At 41.3% G+C, this 23,029-nt stretch overlaps 1 protein-coding gene across 1 annotated transcript in view; it reads left to right on the top strand.

Annotated features, from left to right (window-relative positions):
- The window catches only part of znf407 (zinc finger protein 407), a 115,313-nt gene that overhangs the window by 25,970 nt on the left and 66,314 nt on the right, over positions 1-23,029 (top strand). The window lies entirely within an intron of this gene.

Here is a 23,029-nt window from a genome sequence, read left to right as displayed (position 1 = left end):
AACACCTATGCAGTATGCAACGTTTTTACTTTGACTTAGTTTTAATAAAAAATATTCTGATTAATAATCTCCTTCAGTTCAATAAATGTCTTATACATTACTTAATCTCACCATGTTTGTGTAGATAAATGAGACTCAGTAAGTTTTTACTGTAGTATAACAAGTAAACATGTCAGTATTTCAACTGTCATATAACAGGGGATTCTGAATAACAGTGTTTTTGTCCATCATTTATTTTTATGGGACAACTTCAGGTTGACCGTAAAATCAAGGATTTCTGTTCTGACCAGAAAGCTGCAGTTAGTAAATGATAGGGAATGGACACTTTGGTTGTGAGCTTCCATAAAAGAGAAGGTGTGGCACTCACTTCAGGCCGGCCTGCCAAAACACCTTACCCTTAGCAGGCGTCCAGTGCTGTGTGGCCCTGTGTGTCTGTGCCCGCCCGGTAATGGTAAGCGTTTTAAACTATTAGAGGTGCTGTGAAAAAGGCCCGTCTTGAGTGCAGAGCTGTCAGTCTGCAATGAGCCAATTGGGGGTGGGGGGCTGTCACGGCTGTCACTCACGGGGAGGATGAGAACTGTTTGGCCCTAATGGATTCCTCCAGGCGGACGGCTTACACGCTGTCTCGAAGTAAAATCGATGCGTTGTCATGAGCGAGTGAGGCATCATCAAACGGCCAGGTGGACGCAGAGGCAAGGAAGGAAGGGAGGTCTGCCTGCCCGGGTAGTTATGTCTATATCTCGTGCAATGTGTGTGTGTGCACCGTTTGGAAGAGAGAGAAGAGACAGACAGATGCTCAGCTTGGCTTTACACGCCCAATGGGGCTTCCGTTATGATTGTAAGCATGAAAGGGGGCTCTGACCTCCATCATCTGTGTTGTTTTTATTTTCCGGTTCTCTTGAAATCGGACAGAGATCCGCATAGACGTACCAGCACACATACAGGGAACTAAATGTGAAGCTTGTAGATGGGGGCATAGTACCTTGACAAAAATCAAACATCATCTCGTAGGCAAAATCACTTTTCATAGAGCACTTTTCTATCACACGATTCAAGGTTTTGACTAGCACCTGCAGAGAATATGGCAAAAAGGCTGGGAGGTCTAACATGTGGTGACAGAATATCACATCTGCAGATGCCTCACACATAACATTAACACAAGCAAATGAAACAGCCTGGAAAAGTGTGGCTGTGAAACAGGAGTCTATGGTTATCAAAAGAAGTTTATAGGGAGTATACATTTTGATGGGTTTGAAACATACATCCAAACACAGCTATTAGCTCTGTGTGCTTATTTTAGATCTCTGTGCTAGCTCCTCTGGTGGTGGACGCGGGCCTCCAGGAGTGTGATGGGGGCACCCCCTGGCCCCAGCCTTGGTTCCTGAGAGGGTTCCTGAGAGGGGCCCTGAGCGTGTGATTGACAGCTGGAGCTGGAGGAGATTGCTCCAAGCTGGCGGTGCTGATGCAGAGCAGGGATGCTGGTGTACGACTTCCTCACTTGGCCTCTCTGCCTGTGCTCAGTCAGCCTCCAAATGCTCCTGTCAGTCTGCTTCCCTCTGGGTGCACTTTAGTCTGCTCTGCAGCGCACAGGAATGCTCTTTTCTTCTGATACAGCCTCTATGGTAATAATGTACACACTTTTGTGTATCTTGTGTATTATTATTTTGGACACTCTATTTAGACAGCATTGAAAAAGAAATGGTAATTTCTGATTACGCTTTGTTGAACTGCCATAAAGACACTGTAGTTGATTAGTATTAACATATATTTCCCTCTTCTTGAGACATTATTTTCCTGTGGCTGATCTTTGACATAAATTAATTAATCAATAATGCCCTGTTCTCCAAGCATAACACAACAACATTGTTTGTTCTGCACCCTTCCTCTAGACAAACTTTATAAATGAATTCAAATCAACATTTCCAAGTGAAGACAAGACATTCTCATGATATTCTCAGTTTAGCAAACACATTTTTTCTTTATTGCCAAACACATGAAAGAGTTGGTGTTGATTAAGGAGGCCTTTTAAGCTGCGAAAGTCCTAAATGTGCTGTGTCCTTAGTAAGATGAAAAGGAGTCCAAGTTCACTGGAGTTGTTTCTTACCTTAACTCTTCCAATGGGAGCTGCTCTGAGAGGATGCCTCAGAGAGCGAGAAACTCCAAGCCTGTACTCCTTATGCAAATGTCTCTGTGTTTTACTTGTAATTATGCCCCGGCATCCTCCTTCCTCTCCTCTCATTCCCCTCTATTCTTCACTAATGGCACCCTCCCTGCTTTTGCTCTTATTGCTGATGAAACGTTTTCCTGCTTACTCCGTCATCGTCATTTTCAAACAGCCACATCTCTCAGACCTTCCTCTGTTCCACAAAGACTTTCTGATTATTTCCATCTTTATAAGAGTAGTTGTTCCAGGATGAAACAAAATAAAAAATGTTACTTACTTCATGGGTGCAGGGTGAATTGAAACAACATGGTGCTTTATCGATGCTCTGTGCTGTATGTCTCAAGCCAAAGTGTTTTGTGGTGACGTATGTCCCCTTTCTCCTTCTAGCATGTCACTTCTCCTCCATCTCCACTCTGCCATTGCCCATATTTATTTTATCTTACTAATGTGGGTCACCCCTGTATGGCGGCCATCAGCGAGGCACAGTCAAATAGCTGTGTCTGAAAACTACCTTTGGCATGATTTATGGGCCGCTGTGACGCGGCGCTCTCAGAAGGACCGCCATTGTCCTGCTACAGCTCTCAACTCTCGACGTAGGGGCGCTTTGTCTGCGCTGAGGCAAACCAGACCCCCGTCTTTAAAAAGAATCAAATTATTTCATCATGTTGGAAATGAAAAGGCTGTAATTACTCCTAATTAGAGCCTGACTTTTTTCTTTCTCCTTTCTTTCTCTTCTTCTCCTCCTCATGCCTCTCTCCTTTCTCGTAGTTTCAGAGGTGAATTCTTTTGCAGAGGTTTTGCCATTGCTCTCAATCAGAGCTGTTATGGGTGGAGAGTAGGAAACAATTTTCAGTTCAGTTTGAAATTGATTAATATAGGCTTGTGACAGCTCTTCTGGCTTTGATATTGAGGGGAGGTCCAAAGTGGTGTGATGACACTGTAATATTTGCTTTGAAGATGTACCTTAATGGGTCTTTGCCCCACAAAGTCACAATGTTTCATAAGCCAAAGAAAAATGAGAAGCTAAGCACCACATTTTAAAGCATGTATTGTATACTGTGGAGGAACGGAGTCTGCTTGGGTATTTGACTCTGCTGCTATGTTGAGTTCCCTTAATAACACCATCTATGATGAAAAGCACCAGCCTAATGGTGGACTATCACAGAAAATAATTTTCTACCAGCCAACTATTTACATATATCTTTTCCATACAAGTCTTGTCATTTTAGGCGGCTTAACAATTTGCTAAGTAAATCCACTCACCGTTTATCTATCACTGTGTATGTCTGGAGAGACTCGGGGTGGGCCTTTAGAAGAAGTGGGGGAGTGTCGAGGGAAGCAAATATTTTTTCTGGCTTGTAACACCACAGTAAAAACACACTTCTGATGCTGATGTGTATTAGAAGTGAGCCGGGCAAATATTAGCATTGCTTTACAATGGCAGAGGAGTAGTATGGGAGATGATTGTGTGTGTGGTGGGAGGGGCTATGGACTGCTGCACTTTGTAAAGAGCTGCCATTGAAATATGTTTTGTTCCAAACACACAGAAACATCACTGTTTTAAGCCAGAGGATGATGCTTGAAGTAACAGTTTGTCATATTATTGTCATAAGTTATATCACTTTATTAAAATATTTATGATTGACCATCTGTGATTAAACACTTAACATGTTTGCAAACCATAAACAGGAAATTGACTCTAGATGGATTTTCTTCATCCCACCCGCTTCTTTCAAATAAGTAATCACGCTTTACTCGGCTGGACATTAATTTCTTCAAGTCAACGTGTGCTCAAGGGCACAACAGAAACAATAACAACATTCAACTCCACCCACATTTCCAGCACCAGTCAAACATTAGTGACGGAGAGAAACAGGAAGCAAACATCTCTCTCTCTCTCTGTCTCTCTTACTCTCAGTCTGTCTCTCTCTCTCTCTTTTTCTCTTTCTTTCTCTCTTTCTCTTTGTCTCTCTCTCTCTCTGTCCTTCTCTCTTTCTCACTCTCTCTCTGTTTCTCCAGCTCTCTCTGCCTCTCTTTCTCCTTTTCTCTCTGCGTCTCTGTCTCTCTCTTTCTCTCTCTCTCTTTCGCTCTTTCTCTCTCCGGGTGGTGGTCAGTGCAGTACATTGATGCGACTTGTTTGTCAGAACCCAAGTGCAAAGGAATGTGACAGAACGCTGGAGGAGGTTTCCAAATCCATTTCCTGCTGGTGTCTGTCCACATCAGCCGCTGACGACTGCAGATGTGTTGGTTATTGTGTTGTGTTATAGTGGGGTGGGGGGTGGAGGGTAGCAGGGGTGATTTGCAGTGCACATGCCCAAAATGATGCATGTCCTTTGATCTGCTGCAGCCTCATGAAGAGTTGAGCCGCCAGCTCATGCATACACGTGCATATGCAGCCCTGCAGTTTGGCCCTTGTACTTTTCACAGTCCTGCTCTGTCTGTGCCTCTCTGCGTGTGGCGGTGATCTACTCCCGCATGGTGTTTTTCCATTCACATGTTTTATTCCTCGATACATTTGTAGACTGCAATGTAATAGGACCTGGTGTTGTGGTACTGTGTTTATTAGTTTCTTATCTCGGCTAATTACCCATTAAATAACCACATGCAGACATACTACTATTACTGGATAATTAGCAAGTGGCCCATTTTGAAAACACTGCTCTTAATTTATAAAATCTATCTATTTTAATGACCTTTGTTTCAATCTAATGCTTTTAAGAAAAAAATGTAAAAGCCATACTCTGTAATAGCACTAGAGTTAACTTAAAATAAGTTTTAGGCTGTACAACATGCATTTAATATTCAGTTTGTTGTATTTAATGTAAAATCAACTTTTCATTGCTCCCTCATCAATGCCTTACTCAGTTATATTTTAACTGATTCATGAATGTCTGAGTTGAATAACAATAATGATAATAATATTTTTTTTAATATATGTATGTGTGTATATATATATATATATATATATATATATATATATATATATATATATATATATATATATATATATATATATATATATATATAAAAAATAGTGCTCTAAAAATAGCTTTCCCCTACCCCATATCTCAGCTCACAGGCCTGTACTTACTTATAAAACGTAATGAACTTTAGTTAAAATGTGTCACATACACATTTATTAACAATAAGTAGTGAATGAGAGTGTATTGATTATATTGCTAACATTTTATATTGTACTTCTCACCTGCTCAGGGACTACAGATGGAAACTAGTTTCAGCTATAATTTGGTGTAAAGCATCTTTAATGTTTTTGCACATTGTCCCTGTCAAATAAACTAATAAAAATAAATAAAAAACATGTAATCAATCAATAAGTGCTGTTTGCCATGGTGAAATAACCCTATGGGACGGGTTTCATATTAACTGCATTCCCAGAAAAGGCCTCACTAACTTAAACACAATACCTAAATTATTATTCAAAATGAGATGACATGATTATTTAGGTTAATATGTGTCACTGTTTCTATTTTTGACAATCACCTCTCATTTGACTTCACGGCTTGTGTTTGTTGTTGTTCCTCTATGGCCTAGTGTGCAGTGAACGCTCTGAGCAGTGTGTGTCAGTACAGGTGCATCAGGGGGTCCTGGCAGGTGGCCGCTGACCAAAGCTATCCCAGCCAATCAGCTTTTGGCAAAATGACCTTTTGCATGTCTTCCTGACCCTGATGGGAGGTGAAGTGTGTGGCTGGTAGCAGACAGCAGTGGTGCAGTGGGGCGAGGCAGTGGAGGAGGGCAGGAGGAGTATAAAAAGGAGTGGGCCGGGGGCAGAGATTTTCTTGGCCAGATTTTCCTCTTTCTGCTCTGGGTCTGTCGAACCTGCTCATGACAGCCTCTCTTGGCTGCTTGCAATTTCTCATGCAATGATTTGTTCTTGATGAACCATCTGATCATCACATTTGATGCTTGCTTGGTCCTTAGACTGTTCTTGCCCTAATAACTGGCAAAACAACAATTTTCACTTGTAGCATGTAGTTTTTTGGGTTTTTTTTTTTTTGGAATAAATATGTATCTAAAACATTCAATTGAAAAAAACATTCAATTGAAGTGATATGTTTTTTAAAAGATTGCAATATGTTATTATAATTATAATAAAAAGAACACTGCTCAGCCATAAGTACTGGTTATGGTACTCACCTTCCAAATGTTGTGATTACACACATTTCACGTTTGTTATTGAGTGAGTAGCCATCCAGTCTCCCACTGGGCTCTCCTGTCTCTTCCGAGGTGCTTAGCAACAATCTGTCCACAGAAAACGAAAAAAACTAAAATCAGAGGATGCTCGAAAATACTCTGAATTGCAGTAATGAATATTTTAGACATAAAGGGCCACTTTCCCAGCCTCCATTTTCCTGGCTCAGCCCTCCAAACAGCCCTTTTAAAGTCAAGTGATGGGGGTTAAGTTAATTATGCACATTAGGGCCAGCCTCCCTCCTTTGCCGGCTCAGTCTGTGTGCATATTTGTGTTTTGGTGTGCGCATACAAGCTATGACGGCAACTTGGGATGCCCAAACTCTGCTTTTAATTAAACACAGACGCATAGAAGGCTAGACTGACTGTCACACACGCTTTCTACAGCGGCCGCACGCATACCAGCACACAGGGAACTTACATACACTCAAACTGAGAAGATAAAAAGTGTTGCTGATTTGGTGTGCAGGGTTTTTTTTTCTGTCTTTGTGCCGCACGAGAATAAATAACTTTTAGCCACATGAAGCTCGAGAATGAGTGTCTTTTAAAGAGCAGCCATATTGGTTATAAAAATATTTGTGGGTTCTAAACAGCCAGTGTTAAGTTTGTTTTTTTAATATTTTTGTGTTTACTCTTTCTCTCTATTTGTTTATTTACTATATGCTACCACAGCTTACTTTGGCCTTTTTGCTGACAACCGGTTTGTGTGCTCATATTTTGACAGTTTATTGATCGCGTCTCACATGGTAGCTGATTGATGTAATCCGTTTGCAGGAAGCACATGGATCGACAACAAAACGACGACATAAGAATTACCACTTGAAGGCCAAAAATAATCAGAGTTGCATGGCTAACACAGACCAGTCGCTGCAAAAAACGAATTGTGGCTTTGTATGTTTTGGAATCCATAGATGAGAAACAGCCGCGCTCAAACTGCAGAAGGGAACAAGGAGATTTACAGATAATGTTTGAAAATGACATGTAACTGTTTTTCATTATCAACCAAATAAAAGTATTGGTTGATTTATTAACTGTGTGATTAAAATGCATATCGCATTAACGTACATTCTCATAGTAGCTAAATATATTTTAAAAGCTAAATCATTGTTTAAAATGTAGAAGCCCCTGCTGTCTGACATTGTTGGAAAATATTATCTCAGTCCAGTTTAAATTGAGTGTAGTTGTAAAATAACTCTTTCAATATTTAATTGTGCCTTATTAAGAATTTCCAGCCAACAGTTTTGGTAGTGAATAGAAGTGCTCCTTGAAGCAGTAAGTCCAAAGCGTTTGTTCCTCTTTGTCTCTCGCTCCTTCCTGTGCCACTGCTATGGCCTCATTTTTCATTAGAGGATTGCCCCATTATTTCATTTCTTGTGATAAAATGACAAAAGATTACTCACGAGAAATACTAAATACAGAGTGGACCGATGGGATCTCTCCTCATACGTAACAGCACTGCTCTGCTGCTGAAGGCTTCATATTTCCTATTTCTCTCTCTATTATATATATCTGGCACTGTTGTAGATACAAGGTTTGTGTGTGAACGCGTTCCACTGTATTACACTCTACTCCATCTGATCAGACAGTAGCTGGTCAGCAGACCCTGATCTTATTTTATCCTTATTTAAGTGGAAAATATAGAAAAATTAGTTGCGCTCTTGACAGAGGTGTCAGTGTGTGGAAATGAACATGAACTTATTTTGCACAGGCCACAACCGATGGCTAACCGGAAAGTGTAAGGAAGTACCAAATAAATAAATAATATCAACCCTGTATCTTTATCTAAGATGATTCATATTTTATTTCATAACAGTGCTTCCAGTGGTCACATTTTTCAGTTGTGGATAATAGAAAATGTAAAGATATGGGCGGTGAAATATGGCTTGGTTTGGGGAGGTAAGAATGAGAAAAGATTAGCTTGAGATTAGAATAAGAGAGATGGAGGAGGAGGAGGAAGAGGAGGGCGAAGAGTCTGAGGATGTGGGGAGTTTGTGATTGCAGGTTGGTGTGTCCGTCTGAACCAAAGAGAAAAATGGTGATTGTAATCGCGTCCACATTGTTTTGTTTTTCTTCCTACTAGTCCACAGCACATTCAGGCATCCTTGACCCACCTGCTGGACTGCACTGCCCACAGAGGTTTAGTTATTGACCATTGTGCATGAGGCAAATACATGTACAGGTGCTCTTAACATTGTGATCTTTTCTTTTGCATGTCCATTTGCCTGCTTGTATCAGATAACGCACCTCGCTTGGTTTCCAGTCATTGTTTACCTTGCAAAGCTGTTTTTCATGATTTCTTCAGCTCCAGTCCCTCACTGGTGCTGTGGTTTGCAGGCTACTCGCCGAGTTGCTCTTTAAATGAACAAGATACCCACCATGGAGAGTTGTTTGTGGTCTCTTAGTCATTAAAGCCAGCCCATGGTGAGGGACACCCAGTCAGGCGTTTGTGGGATTGTACAGAGAAACACACAGAGCCCCAGGGTCAATGAAACTCACAGATCAAATATTCTTTGTCCCAACCCAGGCTTTGGAACGTCAAGGGAGTCCAACCACAACTAACACAAAGAACACATACAAAAACAGGATTCTTACCTTTTACTAAGCAGTGGTGGAAGTAATCAATATTTGCCAAGCTTTCATTGTAAAAATACACATTATACAACAGACATGTAAAAACAAGTGATGGAATTTAAAATATTACTCACTATACTACTCATTTGTGTCTAGAAACTTCTGCTACCTATTTACAGAAGGAAAAAAGAAATAGACATTCTTTCCTCCCGAGTTTATAGTCACAAGTAAAAAGAAATTGTGATTCATAAGTGTGTGCTCAAAGCATTTCACAGTTTTTGGTCATTGAACACACACTAAAATATATCTTTAGTTCAGTTCGTTACTGTGTTGTTTTTCTCCTCCTGGTTTGAGGTGCCCTGATGCCATCTGCTCTGCTTTAGAGGAGAACTGACCGATCTACACTGACACACGTGGTTTTCTCATCACGCAGGCCTAATTGACTTGAAGTTCTTCTGTGTTTACATTACCTCACTTCTGTCGCATGATCACATTGATGTTGCTATAGTGCACTGTTGTTTTGTTTGGGCTTTGAGAAACCAAATAGGGAATAGGGGAGTGATGAATAATCCCCTATGACAGATGAAGGCTTTTGTTGCTGGACATGTCTGCAGGGACTGGTGACTACAAGATGTGCTTGTCAATATTATTTCAAGAATTTAACATTTGACGAAAACATAAGTCAAGTGTGTAAACCTGGTTTTTGTATTGAATCAGTGAAAAACAGCCTTCTTATAAGAACGTAATGCTCTTCTACAGCCAAACAATAGAACAAGAGTATAAGAATCCTTCAAATGCTGTAAAATAACTCCTTGAACTGCTTTGTGTAAAAATACCTCTAGTTAACACACTGCCCTCTCAGCAGAAGTGGAATCTTTTTCAAAGCTGCCAGCCTGATTTGAGAGAAGTGCAGCTTCCTACGACTCTTTCTGCAGATGTTGAGGAATTGTTTGTCTAGTTAACACATGTCAGTTGACACTCACAAACCCTTTGTCTAATTAAAGAAGAGTCATTGTCGTCTGTCTCCTAATGAGGAATCATGCAGGCTCCTTAGCTCTCTCTAGTGCCATTTGATATTTTACTGTGTCTGCAAATGAACGCTTGAGTTCCCATATTTTAAGATTGTGTTATAAACAGTTTTTTTTTCCTCTCCGTGTACTGTCAATTACCCAGTGGCACTTGCCTCGCAGATGCAGGGGAGCACTACTGTGGCTGGTGCCTGACTGGGTGACTGCTTGGGTGGCTGACTGGCTTGTCTCTTGGAAACCTGTGAAATATGATTTACATTAAGACCATGTTGTAGCAAACTCTAGCCCACGGTATGCATATTCTCCCATTGTTTGTGACAGTTGGTTGTAGCCACTCCGGGGGGAAGCGCCAAAGTAGGCACCCGACTTTGCATTTCAGTGGCTGAGCTCGGGTCAGGAGCACATCTGGTTGAGTGAGAGGTTTGCGCGGCGTATCGTTTTAGCTTCAGATTACACTGCTCGTGCACAGGCGGCAGGCTCACTTGTTGCGGTGCACAGTGGCTGGTGTGCAGAGAGCAGCTACACACACCGCTGCACTCCCACACAAACAAACAAACACACCTGCTGCTCCTGGCAAGTGGCTCTGACAATCAGCCCAAGGAGGGAGGCAAACAAAACAAACAGTTTAATTTACATGACAGTATCCAGCTTTACATTAGCATGCCGTGGCAATGATAGAGTGAAGCTCAGCGGGAAACAGCAGGTAATGAAAAGTGATGGTCCTATTTGCCATATACTGTAAGCACAGCAACGGTGAGCGCGAGCCATCGCGACTAATAGCATGCACCATGCTGCACAACTCCAGTCCTTTTGTGAGTTCTACAGGCGGACAGCGTTAAGATGATTTTTTTTAAACATTGCAATAAATAAAGTCCTATTAGAACTTTATCTGTTATGTTTTTCCTTAAGGCAGAAACTAAAATGTTTGTGTAAACTGTATGTGTAATTTTAATGAGCAATTAACTCCTGCAATAAATAAATAAAGAGTGTTTTGGCTGTCTTGTAACTGCACAGAATTCTATTTGTGTCTTGAGACTCCATATACTCTTGGATAGCTTTATTTCTGCTGACACAAATGCCATGTGTTAAGTGTGTGTGGTTTGTGGTGTATGTTTGTGTTTTTGTAAATGATAGTATGCCTCAGTGTGTCATGTGTTAATATGTGTAATGCTATTCATGTATTTGAACATGAGTGTGCGGCGGTGCGCTCTGGCTCCAGTGGTCTGCTCCTCATGTAAAGAGATAGCATCTTCCCACAACAGATCAATATGGGAATATTTCTAGAAGCCATACCACTATCTCTGATAGAAATCCTCTGTGTGTGTGTGTGTGTGTGTGTGTGTGTGGTTGGCTTTAAACATTTCTGAGATTGACAGCTGTATTCCTGTGCTGATAATTAGAACCTACCATGATTAAGGCTATTGGTATTTTGTTAAAAGGAGAAATAAGTGCCTCGATGAAGTGTTTGTCAAAGCTTCAACAGTTAAAATATAAATAAACAGATGAGTAGATCCACATTTATATATGAGTAGTTAGAGGTACACTATATGCACCGTAGTATGAACTGCCCTGGAGTAAAGCATACCACACATGATTTATATTGCTAGATATGATTTTCACCATAGTTTAACAGTGATATGTGGCACCACTGTCTGTGGGTCTTGGTAGTTATAAAAGACTGAATAAACAAACTAACAAAATGTTCTTTATTGTTATTGTCAGTATTTTGGAGACTGAAGGTGAAAATAAATTGTGTCATATATCTGCAAATCATATGGTAAAGACTTGTATGTCTATAGAGATATAAGATATCAGGCATGTTTTGTTAAAGATGCGTTTAGAAATTCTGGTAATAAAATATATCTTTAACATGTTCTTAACCAAACAAATATATTTGTTTACAGTTTAATACTATTAGTATTTTAATATTTCTTCACACCGTCCCCGACTCAAGGGAAAAGTTCTTTGTAAGAAATGTGTATTGTACACTTACTTTTGTCATCTTGGCTTCTTCTCATCTCATTTGTGACTTTTTGGAAAATACATTATATTTAAGGTTGTTGTATTGTTCTACAAATCAAATGAATTGTATTACTGTTAGGCTAAAGCACTAGAAGGAACATTGCACGTAGCAGTAATCTAAACAAAAAGGTTTAGATTGTCCTCCTTCTTTCTGTACTGGACTTTTATTCCTCTGGAGGGTTAGTCTTTCCTCACACTGTCCATCTCAAAAGTAGGATTACACAGTTCAAGGTTAGTCTCCAGTCCGTCTCAGTCCAGCTCACAGATGACTGTCAATACAATCGATCTTTCTATCCTGTCCACTCTAAGATCCTGTCTCTGCTCATATGTTTCGTCTCTGTCCCTCCTCCCAGACACTTCCCTTTCTGCCCAGGCTCCTTTGTCTGTGTCCTTCTGGTCATCTTTACTCTGATAAGTCTGTGCCTGGAGTGCCAAGAACACCGAGTATCACTGCTCTGTTTTTCCCCTCTCTCTTATGTTCTTCTCACTGGCCACTGAAGCTATGTCGCCGTTTCTCAGGGAGTTTTGATGCCTGGATGTCTCCTGTCGGGCTCCATCTCGTCTGAGCGCTGGTGCTAGGCCTATGTGATGTGAACTGCGCTGCCTCGCTGCGGGTCAGCCTTCACGGCCGATTAGTGTCGGAGCGCCACTTTGGTCACAAGTTGTCGGGAGCGCTTATCGTGAAGATCAACAGCGATCAGTCTGGCCGCAGCACTCTCTTGTGGTCCTACACTTCCGCTCTTGTGTTTCCTCTCCTTTCTGGTGCCCTTTCCCCTTTTGACATTACCACTCTGTCCTTGTTTTCCACTCAAATCACCAGATTTTCATCTGTATCTTTCACCTTCCCCCAGTCTGCTTTGGTCAAATGCCTTCCTGAAAAATGTTTTTGTACCTATACCTCTGTTACAAATTTTAAGAACATTTTTTGATATAGTCAAAGACTCCAAGCTCCATGCTATCGCTCCAAGTCAAACGTGCCTGCATGGTTCACGTGTCTCAAAAATAAACTTTTCAATGTCTAAGCTTCAATGGAGGAATCACCTGTGAAATACCTCCAGGTCACTGTTTGACTGTTTAGACTCATTAGCTCTTTTGTCCAGTGATACTTTTATTTCCCCCTGTCCTGTATAATCTCCCTCACTTCCCTCAGTGCGTCTGTGTGCTGTCAGGCCTTGTCTATGATGGGAGTAGTGACGACTCATGTTTGGCCTGTCAGAGGGGCTGGTAGTGTCAGTATCTACAGCGACTGGTTGCCGTGACAGCGCTGGAGGGGCCTGGTCCTAGCAGAGTGGCTCCGTCAGCCTGTGACATGCTCCGTGTCAGTGATCTCCTCCAAAGGGTGACATGCTACCCCCCCACCCTACCCACCCATTCTCTCCTCCTCCCAGCCACTGGCCTTTTCACTGCCGCTCACTCACTTACTGCCTAAGTCTTCTGTGACAATGACCTACATCTGTTTTGAGAGCCGATACTAGCATCCAAAGTGGTAAAGTGCCACCAAATGCATCAACTGTTACTAATTTTACGATTGCATTGGTGATATATGGACGGATGGACAGATAGATGGATAGATATATACGGTTGGAGCACAGCAGGACTAAATATGTGTGTGATTTAATCTGGCCTTGGCAAGTGCGGCACAGTGACAAATGGATGCTCACTATGAAACCCCCTCATCCAAGAGACAGTATTAGTTTTTGCTTTAATTACCAGCAGCAGTAATGTTTCCTATCCATAACTGTCGAGCGGCGAGAATGCAGGCTGGCAGAGGGGTGAGGGCCTTGTCTCTTCTCTCAGTGGGCCTCCTGTCTGTTCTCCCCCCTCCCCATCCGTCTACATCCACCACCACCCCTTTCCACAGCCCCATCGCGCCTGCCGCATCTTTCATTTCAATATTTCAATATTTATGTCTCATCTGAGAAAGTTCAAAGTCACTGAAAGGAGGCATAACTTTCTCTCCATGGCCTCCCAGTGGACGTCAGGGGAGGTGCCGCTTCTGGCTACTGTTCACTCCCCTTTCACTGACCACTGGTGACAAAGTGATGGGGAGAGGACTAAAATAGTTAAGTAAAAAAACACAAAGCTGGTTCAGGCATGGATGTCTGAGGCTATTCATGTCCACATACAGAAGTCAGGTATTGAAACAAAAACATGGTTAGCATTCCGTGGTTTTGTTTGTGATTTCAATGTGAAAGACAGAGAATATCCAGCCAGTCAGCTTCCAAATTCTATGCAGTTATATGGCAGTTTGTGTACTTTGTAACTGTTCTAAAAACAGTTATACACATTTATGGCTTCAAATTGAGTTTTTAGAATTTAAGAGAAAGACATTGTGCTTTATATATAATATGAATCAATGCCCTGAATTGTACTGTCCTGGGTTAAAGTCAAGGGGAATGTATTAGGGGTCAATTATCAGACTTCTGTATGCCAGTTCCCCATCTTATCAGACTATCTGCCCCACATAATGCTGCGACACAGAATATTTCTGCTATTTTAACTGACCACCTCTATGAAAAACCTCCAGCCAGTTTTAATAAATAAGGCATGTGACAAGTCCGTCCTTTGCCATAAAGATCTCTGACAGGCGGCGTCTGGTAATAGATTAGCCTAATTACTGCGTCTCTGAGTTTAGATCACAACGTCACGTACTCAGGCTGTCACTCTAATAGCCATTACACTTCTCTCGCCCACTCGCCTTCTCTTAATGTAAAGTTGTAAAAAAAAAAAAAAAAAAAAAACAGCCAAAAGGAAAAGGTCGTTCTCATTTGCATGCGTGTCTTCATTAGAATATGCGAATATGCTAAGGACCGGAGCAGTTTTGCTTTTGCATGTGCAGGTGATGAATGGCCAGCTCACTGCAGATCGGGCCGAGATGGAGGCTTCGTCACCCTTATCTGCATAACGCACTTTATTTACTTATTTATTTATATATTTATTTACTTTTGAGAGCTTGTTTGTCGTGACATATCCCATGTCTACAGATTGAAGAGGAACCTTTGCAATTTACCCCTATCCCTTTGACACAGTGCTTTAATAAACAGCTTGTATAGGAGCCCGGGGTCTACACAGGGCTATATAAAGTGTTAAAAAGCTCTATATGTTTTGATGTAGTCACAAACAAGATGGCTCAAAAAAGTGGAGAGTGTTTTGTTATTGGGCAGTGATTCAACTTGTGGAGCATCACAGAATGTCCACAGTGGGAGGGATGGAGGCCTGAAACCTAGCGTTTTTATGGAAGGTGGGGGTGGGTTTTTTTCTGAGGTGGAGGGCAAGTTTCCAGAGAGAAACTCATCTCTTCGCGCTCCTCAGTTGCTGGGGCGGCAGATGGTGGGTGTCAAGACAACGGCAGCAATAGCTAAACAAAGACGTCTTTTGTGTGTGTGCATACTTCCTGAGAGGTGTAGAAAAGTGCCCGGGCTCTGAGTAGGAGGCTCAGCATCTATAACAACACTTAAACTGTGCATTGTGTGAATTTATAAGCGGCATTTACACTCAATTTACTTAAATACCAATTGTGTTATACTAGCTATCCAAAATACTAGATTGATTGGGATTGGAATTGTGCCAACTAAATTACATTATTATTTCTACCTCTAAAATCACTATCCTTGTGCTTTGTCTTGTCCACTACCTTTTTGGTTGATATTTTCTATTATATTTTACTCATATTACATTTCAAAAGCAAATCTTTAAAAATATATATCAAAGTTTTTTAAAGTATCAAAGTAAGATCTCGTTACTGTGCAGCATGTGAGAAAGATGGAGAGCATTTTTATAAAATGCTTCTTTATATTGGTAGTTTCTCTATACCAAAGTATTGTGATCTTTCAATTTGTTCAATTCTGCTTGTATATCCCTCCTACTGTTAAGCACCTAATAATGGTGTGTGTGTGTGTTGGACTGATGCTGTAATGGCTTATTTTGTTGGTTTGCAGAGTGACCTTAGCTGCTCTTTGGAAAGGCGCGAGGATAATGAGAGTGGTATCTGGCCGACAGACGGGCCTGACATCCAGCTACGCCCTTCACTCAAGACGCTTGAGAAAAGAGGGAAAAAATGAACGTCAATAGTGAGCCCTTATGTTTTATGGATTATGTGCTTTAGCAAAACTATAGTGAGAGAAGTACAAGTCTTTCTTGTCATGTCAGCGCGCTCCGTTTTAATGTGCAGGAACAGTCAACAAAACAACAACAGTGAAAATTAGGGGCTGTAGTTTAGAGTTTGGATTTATTTTTTCACTTTGTTCACATCCTTTTCTTTGTTTTCTTCATGCTTTGATTCTTCAACTTAGAACACTGACCTTCACAGGCACTTTTTATTGCAGCAGGGTTCTACAGTGATAACAACTGGTAGACTATACTTGAAAAGAAATATTTCCTTTGCCATGCAGAAAGGATTGAAATAGTCATAGATGAAATTAGAGGTGAATAATATTGACAAAAATGAAGCTTAGATCTTTTTACTATTCTGATAATCAAATAAGATTTTACAATACAAGAGAAATGTGCTAAAACATGTCTTTAAATTTATCAGTTTAATTATAAGACGATGTACTTGAATAATGACTTATTTTTGCATTTCATCAGAATAAGATTGACAACAACTAAAACCGCTAGGAGTACACAAACCAAAACAAGACTAATCAAATTTAACGATGACAAAGAGACATAGATTAATGATGATCATTTTAAAATTACTTACTTCATTATTGTATAGGTTTAATCAACAAATTCATACATGCCCCATCTTTATTGTGTTCATTACTCTTGCAAGCCCAGGTAAATTAAGATGTTAGAAAGTGCAAGGCTCAAGCATCTGCTGTGGTGACCCTTAACGGAAAAGTTACTGTTCATTTGTTTTCAAAAGATGGTAAATGGCAACTCCAGTAAACACACTGAATAAATCATATTGGGGAGTTAGTTTCCTTGCGTGTGTTTGGGGGCTTAAGGTCTCAGGGCTGGTGTTGCTCTGTATCCTCCAGAGGCCAGAGAAGGTTTGGGGTTGTAAACGGACCCAAGTGCTGCTCTGTTATCCCACTTTAATCTGCCCACTGGGGGCCAGGCGGGTCGCTCGTTCAGGGGCTCATCTATGCTCCCAGAAGGATCACGAGTCAGGGCCAGAGCAGTGTGCAGAGGTGAGAGCAGTGGATAGTGGCCCCAATTAGACTGTTTAGCACAAGATAAGGGTTGCTGTGGCGTTTATAACGAAGGCACAGGCAATAATTGTGATCAGATAGAGTTTCATTTTAGAACAAAAATAATCTGGGGTTATAAATGCTCATATTGGAAAGGTGATGAGAAAAAAATAATGAGATGAGAAAAAATAATTAAATTCAACAACCTTTTTTTGAATCTAATTTTTGAAATCTGGTAAAAATCCTGCCATTTCATCTATGGATGCTGACATACTTTTTCCAGGCATAATAACATTGACAAAGTTGAGAACAACTCCCCAGTCTTCACCTCATATCCCAGTGCTCCCAATACACACACCTAAAGAGACTTTCGAAACATAAGGAAACCTGGATTACAAATTACTGCACATCACAGAAATTGTGCAGCAAGCTTTTTAAAATACCAACGCTGCCAGTGAGCCGCTTTGTAATTTATCCCTTCACGGCTGTTAGCTGCGCTGCGCAACGGTGATTTATTTGGTTTAAGAGAAGTTTTGTTTAGAGAGATAATGAGCAGGACTTCTCTTTAATGATTTAACACGGCGCGGAGGAAAAGAGAGGGGGAAGAGGAAAAAAGCCCATATATTTTTCATATCTTTAACTGCACTGCAGAGAGGAGGAGAAGAAAGGAATGAGAGAGAGATGCATTAGCAAAAGAAGCTAACAGCCTTTAACAGCCTGCATTTTTTTGATTCATTTTGTTTTGTTGTGCAAAATGAGACTTTTTCACCTCCCAGTAGCACAACACTACTTTAAGATGTTATGTATTTCATTTAAAATGTTTCCCAGCACTTGTTCTTTTTTGTAGTGAACGGCGTTGCCATCAATAAAAAAGTGATTCTTGTTTTGTGCTGATTCCACACAATGGATGTGTTTGGTGAAAAGTGCTGCAGCCATTTGTGTAACTGTCTCCTTTCATCTTGACGCCCAGTATTATTCTTTCTTGTTCAGCAGTTTCAACTTTCCCCCCACACTTAAGATTTAAATCCCAAATTAAAGGGCTTAATTAGAAAATATAATGAAGCTGAGTAGCATAATATGCAAACAGTGCTATGACGCCCTGCTCTGGGGGCTCTGTAACATTGAAAGTGCCATGGGCGCATAACGATGATCATATCAATAATAGATGACTTCATCAATCGGTATTCTCTTGAAGATGGAAATGCGCTGTTGGGAGCGGACTGATTTTTTTATTACATCTTTTCTCTTCCTTCCTCCCTGTCTTCCCGTAGCTTGGAAATGTCTGTTTCATCTCACATTAGGCTGTGCTCTGCATAAGTGCAGGTGGAACTTGCTCTCATCTAAATGATCCTTTAATGGAACAGTGTGCACTGGAGCTGGGAGCTCTATGGGGCGCTGCCACTGTCGATGAGAACTTTGCCTCAATCAATCCGTCAAGGCCCATCACCTGCCTCAGCAGATGATCCAAAAAACCCTTTGGAGAGGCACAGAGCTTTTTATGCACCTCGTCTGGGATGGAGGACAAAATGTGCACATACACATGACGGGCTTCAGCATCATAAGTGAGAGGTGTCTGTTTCACTCAGACACTTGACGCTGAGCAGTTGTCAGAGAAACGCCTTTCCTCTCTTGTATTTTTATCAAGATCATCTTAGAATAGATCAAGTATGGGCATGAAAGCAAAATCAATTCAGAGGTTTTATTTATTTATTTCCCTCCCCAATATCTGCTGCATTATGGGACACTTCCATAAGTGGATCTCTTAGAAGCCCAAGCAATATTGATGTGAAGTCGCCTCTTACTTCCATCAAACAAAGCGACAGCACCACAAACTGCATTTGCCTTGGCGTCTCTCCCTTGTTCACATTCACTGCAACTTATCTCACTACTCCATCATGATTTTTTCATATATTCTTGTTTCTTTTCCCTCTTGTCTCCTGTGGCTTCTCTTTCTCCATTCCTCCATCACCATCTATCTCTGCATCTGCAAATTTGACACCACATTTAGTTCTCCCGATGTGCTGCTATGGGCTGACTTGTAGAACATCCATTAAAGTTAGCCTGTAAACTCAGCAGAATGGCTCTTTCTTGAGTTTTGATTCCTGATGCTTGCCTGCTCGTCTGTGGCAGGAAGCAGTCACTCTGTCTGTCAATAAGAGTCTAATCTGCACACTTCTTGTTCCTGTCTGTTTATCTGTCTGTCTGGCATGTCGGCAGCTGTCTCGGCGCTCCGGGGTTGCTGTCAGCCAAGTGTTAGTTTGTGTTCTTCCGTCAGTTCAGCTGCCTGTCAAAGCCACTCACATTAGACATTTCAACTTACCTGTCTGCCTCTTTTCACTCACTATATTTACTAAAAACACATTATGTTGTTTCCTCAGAACAGCCTTCAACATTTTTTAAACTGAAAATATGGTTTTAGTCATGTTAGTCATAAGACCAACAAATATAGTCAAATTGTGGCATTGATATATCCTTTTGAGCGGCCTGCGATTTTTGATAATGAAATAGGCTGACATGTAGTACAAGTTTTGACAAATGATCCATCAGTTGTTTTTCACTTGTCAAGGTTCTGGATTTGATCCTTTGGAGTATTTTATTGGCAATTGTAGTTTATTAGCTTTATGATTTACTATGAACAACTGACTAATGCCTGATGTATAGCCTGCTTCCAAACCCATGAATGCTGCTATATAAGAACTTTAGTGGATGTCAGTTATGTATATTCAATGCATATTATTCCAGCAAGTAGAGTGCATTTTGTTATATCGCGGTGTGGCCATTCTCCAGAAACCATTACACAATACTATGACACTCAAATGACAGGTGATTTTGTGTTCCTATACAGTGAATCTAAGCAGAGACAGATGGATCATATAGTCTATTCAGACGCAGCCATGGCAGATGAGGGAGGCCTGGCTGTGAGGGGAGATGGAGGGGGAAAGAGTGCATCGGGGAGCTACCTGCTGCTGATGGGAGCCGCAGTCAGTGAGGGATGGAGGCCGATCCAGCTGTGACATTAAAGCAGCAGGTGGAGGCCATCATTAGACCTGGCACAGGATGGGCCCACACACACTCATTTCTTTGGGGCTCAGCGGACCTCTGAAAACTCAATGTGTCTGTGTGGTGCTGTGTATGTCCCCTCCAAAAGAGCTCAACCATAGTCCCATAACTTCTAAGAGCGTCTCCGGCGTACATCTGTGCCCCATGGAAGGGCGCTATTCCTCTGCAGGGACCAGCGCCTCTGCCTGGTGAGGGTTGAGTGGTTCCTACATCTGGTGGCTCTCTGGTAATGGCTTTTCACTTACCTTTTAACCAATTACAATACAGAAGTTTGTTCAACTCCAGCCTCATTTTTCAGCTCATAGATTTGCCCATGTTGCAGTGTTGAGAAATGCAAATGGTAGGCAGAAAACTTTTATTCTGAAGAAAACCAATCTTATCCTATGTGCATGCTTGATGTAATCTCTTTAAGATGCTATTCATGTTGAGGAAAGGTTACTAAAACTTGTATTTTCTGACACTTTCTCTACATACACGCCTCTTGGGAATCGCTGGGTGCATGTGATTGGGGAGGATGGCTTATAGCTTTTCTGTGCCAAGTGTTGCTTGAGGCCCTTTCTTAGATCTCCATCCCTTCCAGACCTGTAGATGGGCCTATCCAGGAACACCATTAGGCAAATGAAGTTGTTTGTATCCAATATTGACATGTTATCTCTTCATCGTCAGGCAGTGGAGAAAGAGAGAGAAAGATTGTAACTGTGGGTAATTGAGCCGTGTCTCCCCTGCTTATCGGTAAAGCTCTGGCACGTCACGGACCTAACGAGCTGTGGCGCGCCGATTAGTCTGAAGGGAAAGTCGAACGTGAAACAGCAGCCTCTGTCTTTCTCTTTCCTTTTTTCATATCTGCAACAGATATTATGAGCCTCCCTGGAGGGCACAGGCACAGCCTTATTAGTTCAATTCATGGGGGAAGAGAATTGATATGGATGAATGGCATGTTAAAGTATCCCTTTGTTACAATAACCATCTAGGCTGATGGTTTGGGTTGATGGTGCCCGCAGCAGCGGGCGACAAGCTGCGGCCTTGACCTCAGTGGTATGGGGCGCACTCACACAAGAGCAGGGGGCTGATTACACTCAGTTTTAAACAAATGGACATGGACCTCTAGACACTATATTGTGTTGTGCATGTGAAATGTAAAAAGATATTTGTAGATGTCAGGCGTGAATGTGTGTGCTGTCAATCACTTCTCAAGGTATGAGCAAAAATATATTATGTGTGTGTGTTGTACTAATAATTACATGGTTAATAACTCATTATTTAATGTGTGTGAAATGTGTTGTATTATTTGAGGTTGTGGATGTGCATTCTGAATTTGCATGTTTGTGTGTGTCTTTGCCAGGTGCCTCCGCAGAGTATTACCCATCTTGCACTCTGAGAATAATCCAGGAAAAATGGGCGAGATGAGAATCTCACAACATGCCAGTTTGATTTGTACCCCTCGCAATCAAAGAATGCTAATTAAAATCATATTTTGCATATGTCTTGTATTTCATGTGCATATGCAAATTGGCCCTGTTGCCTTTCAGCACTCTGTAATTAGGTTTATGAAGGACAGCTGTAATACATAATTAACAAAAATGTTTGCAAGCTCTTTTTTCTTTCCGTCTAAACACAGCGACTTAAACAAGCGTGCACTAAGGCCGTGATTTTCTCTCAAATATATCAGTTCATTCTTATTTTGTCAGAAATTTCTTAATTATGCTGTTTGTGTATTTATAGATGATGCCATCAGTGACAGTCCTTTTCATACCAGCACAAAGACTGAACATTTTGATCTTGTTATTGTTCCTTATTGGAGTATACAAGATTTTGCTATGCGCTAGTTTAACTCCGAGGCAACATTGTGGACAAATGGATGGATTGAGTTCGGAAGCAATGATAAAATGTGGAGTGATAACAAGGCAAAACAGTGGCACATGTTTGAATATTTATATGGTAGTGTTAGTTAGTGTGTGCCTACGGGGCCACAATGACGGACTCAGCTCTTTAGTGTGTGTGTGTGTGTGTGTGTCCAGATGTTGGGGGGAGCTGACATGGTGACATAAATGGTGAAATAATTACGCTTTTGCTTCATGATAGACTGACTCCAAAACATAGAAGGAAAGCATCAGAAAGACACAGACGGGCTTGCCGGAGAGAAAACAGAATAATGATCTACAGTGCTGGGAAAAAGGCAAAGTAAAAGCCTCCCCAAATAGAGGGAACAAGGATTCACACAGAGGAGGGCACAGTGTGCAGTGACAGTGCCAACCACAGGCCTGCTTGTCCCGCCTTGGCCCCTTTCATGTTGCCTAGCCCCATCCTTGGTCGTCTGATGTGGTCACTGTCACCCTGTGCACAATAATCACAAGTGATGGGTGCTAAACGAAAAGGCAACTGCATGAAAACACTGGTGAGGCGGCTTGAATGTTCAGTGTAGTTAGCCCTGTCATCCCTTCATTATGTTTTCAGATGCTGTTTAGGAGACACAGTAAACTCCTAAAGTCAGGACACTGTGGTAAATGTCAACTTGTGGTGCCAAGGCAGTTTTGACTGCAGTGCGTGCTTTTGCAGAATATTCTACATGCACGGTCTAATGGCATGCATATTTCTGTGGCACATTGATGTACTGCATATGGCACTCTTTACCAGCACATTGTCATTTAACTGTCAAACTAAAAATGGCTTTTTACTGTTAAACAAATAGAGTAAAATGTTAGTACAGTAAATGATACATTCAGTGGTTTCACATGAAAAGCTATCATCAATTAACAAAAGAAATTCCACCTAAAAGTGCTATGACGGCTTAATATTCTGTATAGATGTTACTCTGGGAAAGGTCTGCAAATGTAAAAGAA

This window comes from Periophthalmus magnuspinnatus, chromosome 16 (assembly GCF_009829125.3).
Source record: "Periophthalmus magnuspinnatus isolate fPerMag1 chromosome 16, fPerMag1.2.pri, whole genome shotgun sequence".
Taxonomy (NCBI): Eukaryota; Metazoa; Chordata; class Actinopteri; order Gobiiformes; family Gobiidae; genus Periophthalmus; species Periophthalmus magnuspinnatus.
Note: the sequence above shows the minus strand (reverse complement) of the source record. Positions and strands in the feature narration are given on the sequence as shown.